This window comes from Coregonus lavaretus (assembly GCF_964263955.1).
Source record: "Coregonus lavaretus genome assembly, chromosome: 21".
Classification (NCBI taxonomy): domain Eukaryota; kingdom Metazoa; phylum Chordata; class Actinopteri; order Salmoniformes; family Salmonidae; genus Coregonus; species Coregonus lavaretus.
In genome coordinates, this window is record NC_140008.1 from 42,244,640 (window position 1) to 42,260,789 (window position 16,150).

At 46.7% G+C, this 16,150-nt stretch overlaps 1 protein-coding gene across 1 annotated transcript in view; it reads left to right on the forward strand.

Moving 5' to 3' along the window:
* Positions 1-16,150, forward strand: part of pik3r3b (phosphoinositide-3-kinase, regulatory subunit 3b (gamma)) — a 362,415-nt gene that overhangs the window by 129,318 nt on the left and 216,947 nt on the right. The gene's annotated exons all lie outside the window — the stretch shown is intronic.

Here is a 16,150-nt window from a genome sequence, read left to right on the forward strand (position 1 = left end):
CATTTTAAAAGGCTAATTGATCATTAGAAAACCGTTTTGCAATTATGTTAGCACAGCTGAAAACTGTTGTGCTGATTAAAGAAGCAATAAAACTGGCCTTCTTGAGACTAGTTGAGTATCTGGAGCATCAGCAATTGTGGGTTCGAATACAGGCTCAAAATGGCCAGAAACAAAGAACTTTCTTCTGAAACCCGTCAGTCTATTCTTGTTCTGAGAAATTAAGGCTATTCCATGCGAGAAATTGCCAAGAAACTGAAGATCTCTTACAACGCTGTGTACTACTCCCTTCACAGAACAGTGCAAACTGGCTCTAACCAGAATAGAAAGAGGAGTGGGAGGCCCCGGTGCACAACTGAACAAGAGGACAAAAACATTAGTGTCTAGTTTGAGAAACAGGTGCCTCACAGGTCTCACGTTGAGACTGGTGTTTTGCAGGTAGTATTTAATGAAGCTGCCAGTTGAGGACCTGTGAGGCGCCTGTTTCTCCCACTCCTCTTTCTATTCTGGTTAGAGCCAGTTTGCGCTGTTCTGTGAAGGGAGTAGTACACAGCGTTGTAAGAGAACAAGAATAGACTGACAAGTTTCAGAAGAAAGTTATTTGTTTCTGGCCATTTTGAGCCTGTAATCGAACCCACAATTGCTGATGCTCCAGATACTCAAATAGTCTCAAGAAGGCCTGTTTTATTGCTTCTTTAATCAGCACAACAGTTTTCAGCTGTGCTAACATAATTGCAAAAGGGTTTTCTAATGATCAATTAGCCTTTTAAAATGATAAACTTGGATTAGCAAACACAACGTGCCATTGGAACACAGGACTGATGGTTGCTGATAATGGGCCTCTGTACGCCTATGCAGATATTCCATTTAATAATCAGCCGTTTCCAGCTACAATAGCCATTTACAACATGAACAATGTCTACACTGTATTTCTGATCAATTTGATGCTATTTTAATGGACCAAATAATTGCTTTTCTTTCGAAAACAAGGACATTTCTAAGTGAACCCAAACTTTTGAACGGTAGTATACAGAAAACCTACATAACATAAACTTACATAACACAGGTACATAAACCCTACACAACCCTGCACAGCACAGGTACATACATCCTACAAACCCCTACATAACACAGGTACATAATAATAATATGTCATTTAGCAGACGCTTTTATCCAAAGCGACTTACAGTCATGCGTGCATACATTTTTTATTTTTTTTAGTATGGGTGGTCCCGGGGATCGAACCCACTACCTTGGCGTTACAAGCGCCGTGCTCTACCAGCTGAGCTACAGAGGACCACAAACCCTACATAACACATACTGTCTGTGCAACTACAAATTGTTTTTGTCTCATGTCAGGGCACAAGTTGTGGAGTTACAGTATTTGAGGAGTTGTGGAGTTACAGTATTTGAGGAGTTGTGGAGTTACAGTGTTTGTATGCTAAAATTGCAGCATGTCAACTCAACAGGTGTCAGCCTGCCAGGTATTTAATGGACACACTGGGCCTAATACGTCTTTAATATAATCTATCAGTACAGCATCTCTCCGGTGTGCTGACTCATACAGAAGGCATACAGTAGCCTACTGATGAAAGCTAGAATTGTTAGTCTATCCCGGTAAAGAGAAAGTTGGGAAAGTTTGTGCTGAAGTTCAGGCTGGCTCCACAAGGGAGTGCTCTGACTCTGTAATATTTGGGCAGTCCGAACATAACTCTAACTGGGACTCATTGAGCCCACAGCATTACAAACACAGTGGTGTCAGAACCAGTAGAGGCACAATGGTATACACAACATCTTATACACCCACAGCATCTAATTAAGCAATAAGGCCTGAGGGGGTGTGATATATTTTCTTATATGACTTCAAACTTGGACGTCTATCCATGCCTAGGGGCAACAGTGAACGCTTTTACTATAAAGAAGGCTTGTGTTTTGCTAGGGCCTTGTGGATGGAGTTGGTGGATGGGTGTAATCCCATGATTTGCGTGTTCGATCCCAGTGATGGACACTCATTTGAAATGTTTTTGTTTTAACCCTATCCCAAACCTTAACCCTTAACTTTTCAAATTTGACATTTGGGGCATCTTCGAAATTTGACATTTGGAGAAATGGAATGATACAGAGCAGGAGGAGTCCACCCAGTGTGTCAAAAATAAATGTGTCTAATTCTGCAGTGAGACTGTGAGAGCTGGTTGATATCTTACCTTTATTTTAACAGGGAGTCAACATTGAGACTAAGGTCTCTTTTGCAATGGAACCCTGCATATACACAATTTACAACATAAAATAAAATACAATGTAAAATAAAATACAGTATAATATAAATATTCAAGAAAAACAATCACATTCCTCAGTCAAGGAGGTCTCCAATCAACATGTTGAACTGCCCAAGAGGCACCAGAACATTTAGTTGTAGGCAACTCTGTAGGTTGTTCCATACATGGGGTGCAAAGACAATAAAAGCAGATTTACCTAACTGAGTAAACCGAAGGGATTTCCATAGTTAGCCATCCCTGAGACCGGGTATAGTAACTTGTACGTCTAAAGGTTAATAATATGGCCAAGGTGGAGAGCCTGGATACAGCCCTTATACACACTCAGCATCTAATACACACTCAGCATCTAATACACACTCAGCATCTAATACACACTCAGCATCTCATACACACTCAGCATCTCATACACACTCAGCATCTAATACACACTCAACATCTAATACACACTCAACATCTCATACACACTCAGCATCTAATACACACTCAGCATCTCATACACACGCAGCATCTAATACACACTCAACATCTCATACACACTCAGCATCTCATACACACTCAGCATCTCATACACACTCAGCATCTAATACACACTCAGCATCTAATACACACTCAGCATCTCATACACACTCAGCATCTCATACACACTCAGCATCTAATACACACTCAACATATAATACACACTCAGCATCTCATGCAAACTCAGCATTGAAAACACACTCAGCATCTAATACACACTCAGCATCTAATACACACTCTGCATCTCATACACACTCAGCATCTCATACACACTCAGCATCTAATACACACTCAGCATCTAATACACACTCAGCATCACATACACACTCAGCATCTAATACACACTCAGCATCTCATACACACTCAGCATCACATACACACTCAGCATCTCATACACACTCAGCATCACATACACACTCAGCATCTCATACACACTCAGCATCTCATACACACTCAGCATCACATACACACTCAGCATCTCATACACACTCAGCATCTAATACACACTCAGCATCACATACACACTCAGCATCACATACACACTCAGCGTCTCATACACACTCAGCATCTCATACACACTCAGCATCACATACACACTCAGCATCTCATACACACTCAGCATCTCATACACACTCAGCATCTAATACACACTCAGCATCTCATACACACTCAGCATCTAATACACACTCAGCATCTCATACACACTCAGCATCTCATACACACTCAGCATCTCATACACACTCAGCATCTAATACACACTCAGCATCTCATACACACTCAGCATCTAATACACACTCAGCATCTCATACACACTCAGCATCACATACACACTCATCATCTCATACACACTCAGCATCACATACACACTCAGCATCTCATACACACTCAGCATCTAATACACACTCAGCATCACATACACACTCAGCATCTCATACACACTCAGCATCTCATACACACTCAGCATCTAATACACACTCAGCATCTCATACACACTCAGCATCACATACACACTCATCATCTCATACACACTCAGCATCACATACACACTCAGCATCTCATACACACTCAGCATCTAATACACACTCAGCATCACATACACACTCAGCATCTCATACACACTCAGCATCTCATACACACTCAGCATCTAATACACACTCAGCATCTAATACACACTCAGCATCACATACACACTCAGCATCTCATACACACTCAGCATCACATACACACTCAGCATCTCATACACACTCAGCATCACATACACACTCAGCATCACATACACACTCAGCATCTCATACACACTCAGCATCTAATACACACTCAGCATCACATACACACTCAGCATCACATACACACTCAGCATCTAATACACAATATGACACATAGCATCTACATGTAGAACACATACAGTATAAAATAATAAAATCAATGGTTTGGATATCTCTATTGAATTGAATTGAATTTATTTGGTTAACAGACATATACATAAAAATGTACAATGTGGACCCAGAGGATATCACTTATAAGTATGAATTAAAACACTTGTTTCCAAAGTGGTCCTCAATTGTAAAACCAATAACACATATAATGATTAGAAGACAAGACAACATTACAAACAACCATAAATACATTCATTTATATATAAATATACCTGACGAGCAGTAGGGGGCACAATGGGCAGTGGAGTGGTTTAACTTACTTAGACAACCTTGTCCAAATGAAAACATTTGCCTGCTTTTTAAAGCTATTTCTACTTTTTCATTGCTTGATCTCCAAGGGGAAGCTATTCCATAGACAAATGCCTGTATAGAAAAACGTGCTCCTCGCTGTACTGTTTACTCTTGGGATTTTACAAGACATAACACTAGCTCTGGTATTGTAACTGTGCTGGTTTTAGACCATATCATTGTGGTTTTTCAAATAACCTGGGCACGATCATTTAAGAGGTTGATTGAGTTTAAGTTGGTCCACTCTGGACTCCAAAGGCAACAAGCCCACCTCCCAGAACTCTTGTACCCCTATGTGGATCCTAGGGGGGACATTCAGCATATACCTGATAACATTATTTTGTATGACCTGCCTTCTCTTTTTCATCTTATTTGATAGCCCACTATACCAAGCAGAGCAAGCATAATCAAAATGACACTGAATCAAGGTTGAGACAAGCAGTTTCAGTTTCTATGCAGGGTTGGGTAGGTTACTTTTTTAAATGTAATCTGTTACTAGTTACTTGTCCAATATTGTAATCAGTAACTTAACTTTTGGATTACCCAAACTCAGTAACGTAATCTGATTACTTTTGGATTACTTTCCCTAAAGGGGGCATTGGAAGAAGCCAAAAAATATTCATCAAACACATTTGGTGTGTCATCAAAGTGGTCTCTCCTCATCCCGGGGCAATAAGGGGTCAATGCGAGGGTAAAGACATGCATGTAATAAAAAAAAATGACAAAGAGTTGACTCCCAGGAATATAGTTGACACAGACATACATATGGACAGACAGAAATAGGAATGAGAGAATTCAACACAAATGTACAGTACATGCAGAAATGTACACATATGCACATATGCACATGCATGAAAGAGCAAGCCTAGCTAACAGACATGAACAGGTCATATATGTGCCCAGGAGTAGAAATGCGAGAGGGAATGAATGTATAGAAATGGGTTGACACATGACTCCTATACATGCATACCTATACATACATGTACAGTAAAGGCATGACTGTCGCAAAGAGAAGGACACACGTCTGATGCTTTTAGTGGGGAGAGGAAGAGTGGGAGGAAGACATTACTAATGGAACAGATAAAACAGAGAGAGAATATGAGAAAAAGAGCTAGACAGAAATCTCTCTGTCTGAGAATGTCTCTTTGAGCAGTGTGGTAAGGTCTTTGTTATGTAGGAAGTGTTCATAGTACACAGTATGGGAGGAGGACAGTGTGGTTCTGAGAGAGGTACTGTTTCCATGCAGACAGTTTTCCTCTCTCTGTGCTTTGGTGTTCTCTTCAGTGCATGGGTCCTGTTGTTATGTAATAGGGAGTTGTTACATAGTGCGGAAACTCTCACGCTATTCCACAACCCTCTCAGTAATTTGGCATGGACACAGCATCAAAGCAAATCAAATCAGAAGAAGAATACAATACAATATATACATATGAGATGAGTATAGCAGTATGTAAACATTATTAAAGTGACCAGTGTTCCATTATTAAAGTGACCAGTGATTCCATGTCTATGTATATAGAGCAGCAGCCTCTAAGGTGCAGGATTGAGTAACCGGGTGGTAGCCGGCTAGTGATGGCTATTTAACATTCTGATGGCCTTGAGATGGAAGCTGTTTTTCAATCTCTCGGTCCCAGCTTTGATGCACCTGTACTGACCTCGCCTTCTGGATGGTAGCGGGGTGAACAGGCTGTGGCTCGGGTGGTTGATGTCCTTGATTATCTTTTTGGCCTTCCTGTGACATCGGGTGCTGTAGGTGTCCTGGAGGGCAGGCAGTGTGCCCCCGGTGATGCATTGGGCAGACCGGACCACCCTCTGGAGAGCCCTGCAGTTGGGTGCGGGGCAGTTGCCATACCAGGCGGGGATACAGCCCGACAGGATGCTCTCAATTGTAAAAGTTTGTGAGGGTCTTAGGGGCCAAGCCAGATTTATTCAGCCTCCTGTGGTCGAAGAGGCGCTGTTGCGCGTCTGTGATGTGTACGCCGATGTGTACGGCGTGCTCTCTCTGCTGTTTCCTGAAGTCCACGATCAGCTCCTTTGTTTTGTTGACGTTGAGGGAGAGGTTATTTTCCTGGCACAACTCTGCCAGGGCCCTCACCTCCTCCCTCTAGGCTGTCTCGTCATTGTTGGTAATCAGGCCTACTACTGTTGTATCGTCTGCAAACTTGATGATTGAGTTGTAGGCATGTGTGGCCACGCAGTCATGGGTGAACAGGGAGTACAGGAGGGGGCTGAGCACGCACCCTTGTGGGGCCCCTGTGTTGAGGATCAGCGAAATGGAGGTGTTGTTTCCTACCTTTACCACCTGGGGGCGGCCCGTCAGGAAGTCCAGGACCCAGTTGCACAGGGCGGGGTTCAGACCCAGCGCCCCGAGCTTAATGATGAACTTGGAGGGTACTGTGGTGTTGAAGGCTGAGCTATAGTCAATGAACAGCATGATGGCCACAGAGTGCATGCTGTGTGTACATGTGTGTGTACATGTGTGTACATGTGTGTACATGTGTGCACGTGTATGTGTGTGCGTGTGTGTGTGCGTACATGTGTGCGTGTGTATATACTGTATATATATATATATGTGTGTGTGTGTGTGTGTGTGTGTGTGTGTGTGTGTGTGTGTGTGTGCGTACATGTGTGCGTGTGTATATACTGTATATATATATATATATATGTGTGTGTGTGTGTGTGTGTGTGTGTGTGTGTGTGTGTGTGTGTGTGTGTGTGTGTGTGTGTGTGTCTCGGAAGGCTCACAGAGTCAAGCAGCCACAGAAACCTATCTAGAACCATTACCTCATCGAGCAGACTGCCGATTGGTAAATGGCACTGGTGTTGCCATAGAGACAGCTAGCCGTTTTTAGCTGTTAGTTCACAGTGTTGGGGAGTAATGAACTACATGTAGTTCAACTAGTAATAAACTAGATTTTGCAGTAGCTTGGTGGTAGTTGAACTGAATTATGTCTATGACATTTCAGATTTAGATATGAAAATTCTTCACAAAGTAGGTTGGATGTAGTGAACTACTTTTTCAAAGTAGCTTTAGTTAAGTAAACTATATTTTGATTAAGGGTAGCTTTAGTGTAGGTTAACTTTTCCAGTGTGAAGTAATTGGTAGTTTGGTAAACTATGATTTCAGAGTAGATTCCCCAACATTGTTGGTTGAGTGATGCCCACACTCCTTGTTGTTTTAGCTGCACGGTATGGTAACAGACCTGGTATATGAATCACACTGATTACGTGCATGCAGTCATCCAGCCGCCAACTTCTCTGGCATAGAGTGAGAACAGTTTTGGAGAGGATGACTCATATACACACACAAACTCTGCAGAACAATTTGACGAGACCGCCGCTGAAAAAACAGGGGAAACTGAAGTACTAACACTACTTGCTAATTGCCTAGAAGAGGTGAAGAGCACACCTACCGGTACTAATTGCTGATTGCATAGGAGAGGAGAAACCACTCCCCCTCCAATACAGCCACTGATTACCAAAACAACAACAATCACAAATTGCCCTGCCCCTTAATCCTGGTGGATGTGTCAACAATCAGCTGCAAGTTATGAGCAGTCAGCAGTTCACACACCAAGTAGGCTACTGGGAAGACAGGCAGCAGTTAAAGTAGATGGCCCTACCTAGAAAAAATACAGTATTAGACAACAACAGACTAAGACATTTCAACTTATCACTCCTGGAAATAGCAGACACACACATGCACGCACACACACATACATACTTACACGTTCTACTCATAGTTTCACACACAGCCACCTGTATTTTTTCAGAATAAATCCTGGGACTGGGATCTGTAGTTTTACCAAATCTCCCAAACCTCCACATTTCCTCTTCGGGAATCTCCATCCTGCCTGGACGATGCCTAGGAACAGAGTCACACCCTCCATGCCCAATGAAGACACAGACAGCCTACACACACCCAACCACGTCATACCTTCACCCCTTTCTTCCCACCTTCTCTGACTCTTCACCCACTCTCTCGTGTTTTTTCATTCACTCATTCATCACCATCCCTTTTTCCCCTCCCTACCTCTGTGACAGGACCCGCTGAGATCAGGAAAACACCAATCAAACCACTCCTTACACTCCTTACTCTTCTCCTATTGGATTAGGGTTATGTCACCGTGTCTCCCTCTCTTTCTCCCTCACCATCTCTCTCTCTTTCTCTCCTTCATTCTCTCTTGGCGGTTGACATTGCAGTACTATTCTATGTTAGATGCTGTTTCCAAATCTCCCGAACCTCCACATCTCCTCTTCGGCATCTCCATCCTGCCTGGACGATGCCTAGGAACAGAGTCACACCGTCTATGCCCAATGAAGACACAGACAGCCTACACACACCCAACCACGTCATACCTTCACCCCTTTCTTCCCACCTTCTCTGACTCTTCACCCACTCTCTCTTTATTTCATTCACTCATTCATCACCATCCCCTTTTCCCCTCCCTACCTCTGTGACAGGACCCGTTAAGATCAGGAAAACACGAATTAAACGACTTCCTCCACTCCTTCCTCTACTCCTATTGGCTTCAGGTGGTGTCACCGTGTGCCGCATGCACTCGTCGATAACCTATTAGAGGCCAGTGTTGGTTTTACAGTCAGCTGGGGAGTTCTCTCCTAGCTGCTCTTCTGCTGCCTAAGCTTATACACAGACCACAGCCATATTACCTACCTACTTTACTTAGCTACTGTTCGTACGCCTTTTGTTTTATGGCAGTCATTTAACTAAATCTGTGTGATTAACAGACAAGGGAACGGTGGTGTGTCACCAAGGGAGCTACAACTTCCTTCCTTTCTTCCTTCTGAGGAAGGAACGCCGTTAAAGTCCGCCCCCCACGGGAAGGGTGATGCGATGCCCTTTTTCTCCCACAATCCTATCTTCCCGTAACACTTTATACACTCTGTTCCAATTAGAGTCTGCTGCAGTTTGTACCTTTGACATTTTGTCCTAACCCTTTCTCCTCTCTCCCCTCCACTTCCACTTCTCCTCTCACCTCCTGCTTTCTTCCACTCCGTGGAGTGAGTGGAGGTAAAGAATCCGTCTCTCCCTGTCTCTGGTGATGGTGTCACCTCCTAGCAGAGCAGCAGCAGTACTGTGTTCTTGGAGTCAGGCCTCTTATGACAGAGCAGAGAAACACAAAGCGTGAATCACTCTTTCTCAATCTGCCCCTCTATCTATCCATCTATCATACCCTGTGCTGGTCTCTTCCCCTCGGTTTCCCACCATGTCTCCCTTTTTATCTCTATCCCTCTCTCTTCTCCCTCTCTTTCTCTCTCACCATCTCTCTCTCTCTGTCTCTCTCCTTCATTCTCTCTTGCCAGTTGACGCTGTGGTGCTGTTCTATGTTAGATGCTGTTCTGACTGTTTATTGTTCTTGTACTGTGTGTTTTCTGTGTTGGGTGCTCTAGCCCTGCCCTGTCCTGTCCTGGCTCCAGTCCTCCTCACCCTCAGACCTCACTGTTTACTCTAACCCTCAGCACTTCCTTCCTCACAATCATCACCTCTGGCCTAGTGTTTACGCGTGCTTGTGTACTTGAGCAGCATGTCAAGGACAGATGGGTAGACAGAGAGGTGAATGGGTTCACATTCATGCACGCAGGCAGGCAGGCACACACACACACACACACACACACTGACATGCAGGAATGAGACGTGTCATCTTCACCGATATTTTCCTCTCTGAGAGGGCGTTGATTTACTAGAAGTGTCCTGTGTTACAGCCAACAGCAGAGTACTGCTTATACAACATACAGTACTGTTAGTGACACTGACAACAGTGCCGGGAACTTAGGGACAGTTACTAGAACCAGGAAACCAGAACCAGGGTTGTCGGGAAAAAACTCTGGCATCATTATTAATCACGGGGGAAACGCCTACGTTCTTGTACCTTGTGAAGCAACTCAAGCCCAAGTAAGACAGTACTTATAGAATCCTTCTAAAAAACATGTGTCATCAGTATCAGAAAACTCAGAGACCAAAATAAAGTATTATGGAAAGTCATTACTTTGTTAGAATGGGGAATGCATACCATTAACATGCCCACTCATCACGTTCCTGCAGTTCCTGGTAAGAGGCACCTTCTTCATTGTTAAACACGCAGAGTCTCTGAACCGAGTCAGCTCTGTCTGTCTGTCTGGGTCTCTGGGTAAATACAGGTACTGCTGGAGCCTGGCTCTCCCATGAAACCCTACATGCAGCCCTACACCCCTCCACACTCCCTCCTATGTACCAGAGTCCTTAAAAATGGTCCGATAGAAGTAGAAGTTTAAAGAGGGGTTCCTGCAGATGCAGGAATGCCCACATCCAAGAACGCCCCGAATTGCGGGCTGCAATTGCACCCTTCTCCGTCTTGCTACTACAGAGGAGAGAACGGTGGAGACTGGAGATACCAACTCTCAACTTTCAAGAAATATGTCATTGTCCTCATCCGTCAGATGCATTCCACCCCTACGGTACAAATCAAATCAAATCAAATTGTATTGGCCACATGCGCCGAATACAACAGGTGCAGACATTACAGTGAAATGCTTACTTACAGCCCTTAACCAACAGTGCATTTATTTTTAATAAAAAAGTAAAATAAAACAACAACAAAAAAGTGTTGAGAAAAAAAGAGCAGAAGTAAAATAAAATAACAGTAGGGAGGCTATATATACAGGGGGGCACCGGCTAGTTGAGGTAGTTGAAGTAATATGTACATGTGGGTAGAGTTAAAGTGACTATGCATAAATAATTAACAGAGTAGCAGCAGCGTAAAAAGATGGGGTGGGGGTGGGGGGGCAGTGCAAATAGTCCGGGTAGCCATGATTAGCTGTTCAGGAGTCTTATGGCTTGGGGGTAGAAGCTGTTGAGAAGTCTTTTGGACCTAGACTTGGCACTCCGGTACCGCTTACCGTGCGGTAGCAGAGAGAACAATCTATGACTAGGGTGGCTGGAGTCTTTGACAATTTTGAGGGCCTTCCTCTGACACCGCCTGGTATAGAGGTCCTGGATGGCAGGAAGCTTGGCCCCAGTGATGTACTGGGCCGTACGCACTACCCTCTGTAGTGCCTTGCGGTCGGAGGCCAAGCAGTTGCCATACCAGGCGGTGATGCAACCAGTCAGGGTGCTCTCGATGGTGCAGCTGTAGAATTTTTGATGATCTGAGGACCCATGCCAAATCCTTTCAGTCTCCTGAGGGGGAATAGGCTTTGTTGTGCCCTCTTCACGACTGTCTTGGTGTGTTTGGACCATGATAGTTCGTTGGTGATGTGGACACCAAGGAACATGAAGCTCTCAACCTGTTCCACTACAGCCCCGTCGATGAGAATGGGGGCGTGCTCAGTCCTCTTTTTTTTCCTGTAGTCCACAATCATCTCCTTTGTCTTGGTCCCATTGAGGGAGAGGTTGTTATCCTGGCACCACACGGCCAGGTCTCTGACCTCCTCCCTATAGGCTGTCTCATCGTTGTCGGTGATCAGGCCTACCACTGTTGTGTCGTCTGCAAACTTAATGATGGTGTTGGAGTCGTGCATGGCCATGCAGTCATGGGTGAACAGGGAGTACAGGAGGGGACTGAGCACGCACCCCTGAGGGGCCCCCGTGTTGAGGATCAGCATAGCAGATGTGTTGTTACCTACCCTTACCACCTGGGGGCGGCCCGTCAGGAAGTCCAGGATCCAGTTGCAGAGGGAGGTGTTTAGTCCCACGATCCTTAGCTTAGTGATGAGCTTTGAGGGCACTATGGTGTTGAATGCTGAGCTGTAGTCAATGAATAGCATTCTCACGTAGGTGTTCCTCTTGTCCAGGTGGGAAAGGGCAGTTTGGACTGCAATAGAGATTGCATCATCTGTGGATCTGTTGCTCGGAGGACGCGTCCTGGTAATCCGTCTGGCCCTGCGGCCTTGTGAATGTTGACCTGCTTAAAAGTCTTACTCACATCGGCTACGAAGAGCGTGATCACATAGTCATCCGGAACAGCTGATGCTCTCATGCATGCTTCAGTGTTGCTTGCCTCGAAGCGAGCATAGAAGTGGTTTAGCTCGTCTGGAAGTCTTGTGTCACTGGGCAGCTCGTGACTGTGCTTCCCTTTGTATTCTTTAATAGTTTTCAAACCCTGCCACATCCGACGAGCGTCAGAGCCGGTGTAGTACGATTCAATCTTAGTCCTGTATTGATTCTTTGCCTGTTTGATGGTTCGTCAGAGGGCATAGCGGGATTTCTTATAAGATTCCGGGTTAGAGTCCCACTCCTTGAAAGCGGCAGTTCTACCCTTTAGCTCAGTGCGGATGTTTCCTGTAATCCATGGCTTCTGGTTGGGGTATGTACGTACGGTCACTGTGGGGACGACATCATCAATGCACTTATTGATGAAGCCAGTGACTGATGTGGTGCACTCCTCAATGCTATCTGAAGAATCCTGGAACATGTTACAGTCTGTGCTAGCAAAACAGTCCTGTAGCTTAGCATCTGCGTCATCTGACCACTTTTTTATTAACCGAGTCACTGGTGCTTCCTGCTTTAGTTTTTGCTTATAAGCAGGAATCAGGAGGATAGAGTTATGGTCAGATTTGCCAATAGGAGAGCGGGGGGAGGTTTGTATGCGTCTCTGTGTGTGGAGTAAAGGTGGTCTAGAGTTTTTTTTCCCTCTGGTTGCACATTTAACATGCTGGTAGAAATTAGGTAGAACAGATTTAAGTTTCCCTGCATTAAAGTCCCCGGCCACTAGGGGCGCTGCCTCTGTATGAGCGTTTTACTCGCTCGCCGTCGGATCCTTACAAGGCACCCCGACCTACGTCCACGATATCTCCGTCTCTTCCTCATGCGAATGATGGGGATTTGGGCCTTGTCGGGTGTCTGTAGGATATCCTTCACGGCCGCCTCGTTGAAGAAAAAATCTTCATCCAATACGAGGTGAGTAATCGCTGTGCTGATATTGTCACGACCTGGCTCTGGGGACTCTTAAATGTTGAGCCAGGGTGTGTAGTTTCTATGTTTAGTTTTCTATGTTGAAAGTCTAGATCGTGTAGATCTATGTTGGCCAGGGTGGTTCCCAATCAGAGACAGCTGTAGCTCGTTGTCTCTGATTGGGGACCATACTTAGGCAGCCGTTTGGCACCAGTCTGTGTGGGATCTTGTTCCGTATAGGTATGTTATTAATCTACCTTGGATTTCACGTATCGTTTGTTTGTTGTTTTGTTCGTGTTCAGTACGTTAATAAATATGTACGCTTATCACGCTGCGCCTTGGTCCGTCTCATCCGTAAACGATCGTGACAGAAGATCCCACCAAATGAGGACCAAGCAGCGTGCCCAGGAAGAGAGAATAGCGATGTCTCAGGTGGGCAAATGGTGGTCATGGGAGGAGATATTCGCGGGGAAAGGGCCATGGGCGAAGGTAAATGCCCAAGCAGGAGAGGAGAAACGGCGCCAACCGTGCCGACGACGGACACCCGAGAGGCAACCCCAATAAATTTTTTTGGGGGGGGCACACGGCGTGGACGACGAGGCAGCAGGAGGCAGCGACAGGGCGAATCTGCAGACTAGGAGAGGAGGCCACCAGGTTACGGGGGCTATTAGTCCAGAGGGAGCAGGAGTTAATTGGTCAGAGGGAGGAGCTACAGGAGGTGATAAGGGAGAAGGAGAGTGTAGAGGCACGGCGAGAGGAGCTGGTTAGGCAGCAGAAGGAGCGGGGGTTTATAAGGGAACCCAGTCCCGCTCCTCGCACCAAGCAAGTGGTGTGTGTCGCCAGTCCGGTCCGGCCCGTTCCTGATCCCCGCACTAAGCCAGTGGTACGTGTTCCCAGTACGACCCGACCCATTCCTGCTTCCCGCACAAGGCCAGTGGTGTGTGTTCCCAGTACAGTCCGGCCCGTTCCTGCTCCCCGCACCAAGCCAGTGGTGCGGGTTCCCAGTCCGGCCCGACCCATTCCTGCTTCCCGCACAAGGCCAGTGGTGTGTGTTCCCAGTACAGTCCGGCCCGTTCCTGCTCCCTGCACCAAGCCAGTGGTGCGCGTCGTCAGCCCGGTCCGGCCCGTTCCTGCTCCCCGCACCAAGCCAGTGGTGCGCGTCGCCAGCCCGGTCCGGCCTGTTCCTGCCCCTCGCAGCAAGCCAGTGGTGCGCGTCGCCAGCCCAGTCCGGCCTGTTCCTGCCCCCCGCACCAAGCCAGTGGTGCGTGTCGCCAGTCCGGTCCGGCCTGTTCCTGTCCCACGCACCAAAGCAGTGGTGCGCGTCGCCAGCCCGGTCCGGCCTGTTCCTGCCCCTCGCACCAAGCTAGTGGTGCGCGTCGCCAGCCCGGTCCGGCCTGTTCCTGCCCCTCGCATCAAGCCAGTGGTGCTCGTCGCCAGCCCGGTCCGGCCTGTTCCTGCTCCCCGCACCAAGCCAGTGGTGCGCGTCGTCAGCCCGGTCCGGCCCGTTCCTGCTCCCCGCACCAAGCCAGTGGTGCGCGTCGTCAGCCCGGTCCGGCCCGTTCCTGCTCCCCGCACCAAGCCAGAGCAATCCGCTCCACCGGGGTCCGGTCTTACTCCAGTCAGCGGATCCACTCCGGAGCCAGAGCAATCCGCTCCATCGGTGCCCAGTCCAGCTCCGGCCAGCGGCTCAAGTCCGGAGCCTGTACAGTTCGTTCCACCGTTGTCGGGTCCAGCTCCAGTCAGCGGTGCCAGACCAGACCAGGGGCGCAACAGGGAGGTGGAGAGAAGGTGGTGGTTACGCCCGGAGCCGGATCCGCCTCCGAGGCGGAATGCCCACCCGGCCCCTACCCTGTTATGTTTATGGGGCGCGGTCGGAGTCCGCACCTTTGGGGGGGGGGGGTACTGTCACGCCCTGGCTCTGGGGACTCTTAAATGTTGAGCCAGGGTGTGTAGTTTCTATGTTTAGTTTTCTATGTTGAGTGTCTAGATCGTGTAGATCTATGTTGGCCAGGGTGGTTCCCAATCAGAGGCAGCTGTAGCTCGTTGTCTCTGATTGGGGACCATACTTAGGCAGCCGTTTGGCACCAGTCTGTGTGGGATCTTGTTCCGTATAGGTATGTTATTAGTCTACCTTGGACTTCACATATCGTTTGTTTGTTGTTTTGTTCGTGTTCAGTACGTTAATAAATATGTACGCTTATCACGCTGCGCCTTGGTCCGTCTCATCCGTAAACGATCGTGACAGATATCCAGAAGCTCTTTTTAGTTATAAGAGACGATGGCAGAAACATTATGTACAAAATAAATTACAAATAACGCGGAAAAACACACATAATAGTACAATTGGTTAAAGGGCTGTAAAATGGCAGCCATCTTCTCTGGGGACACACTGCTTAATGGCAGGGGGGCAGATTGTGTTCCCTGAAATGCGTACACTTGTTAATCTTCTGGTCCAACTGGAACATCCAGCTCGTCCGCTGTGTTATATCAGAGAAAACCACTGTTGTCCCGGTAAATATTCGGATGACCACCTCTAAATCTGCTCATCTGCCACACCAGTGCCGTCCCCTTTGTGTATCCCATGTCATTTCCACCAAGGTGGATGACTAGGATGTCAGGGGGAGAAGTATCACAGGCCCTCTACTGTTGCAGAAAACCGATCAGTTTGAGCCGATTCATGCCTTGCTCTCTGAGCCATCTAATGTGACAGTCAATAATGGATGTAAATAGTTAATGGGTAGGATACA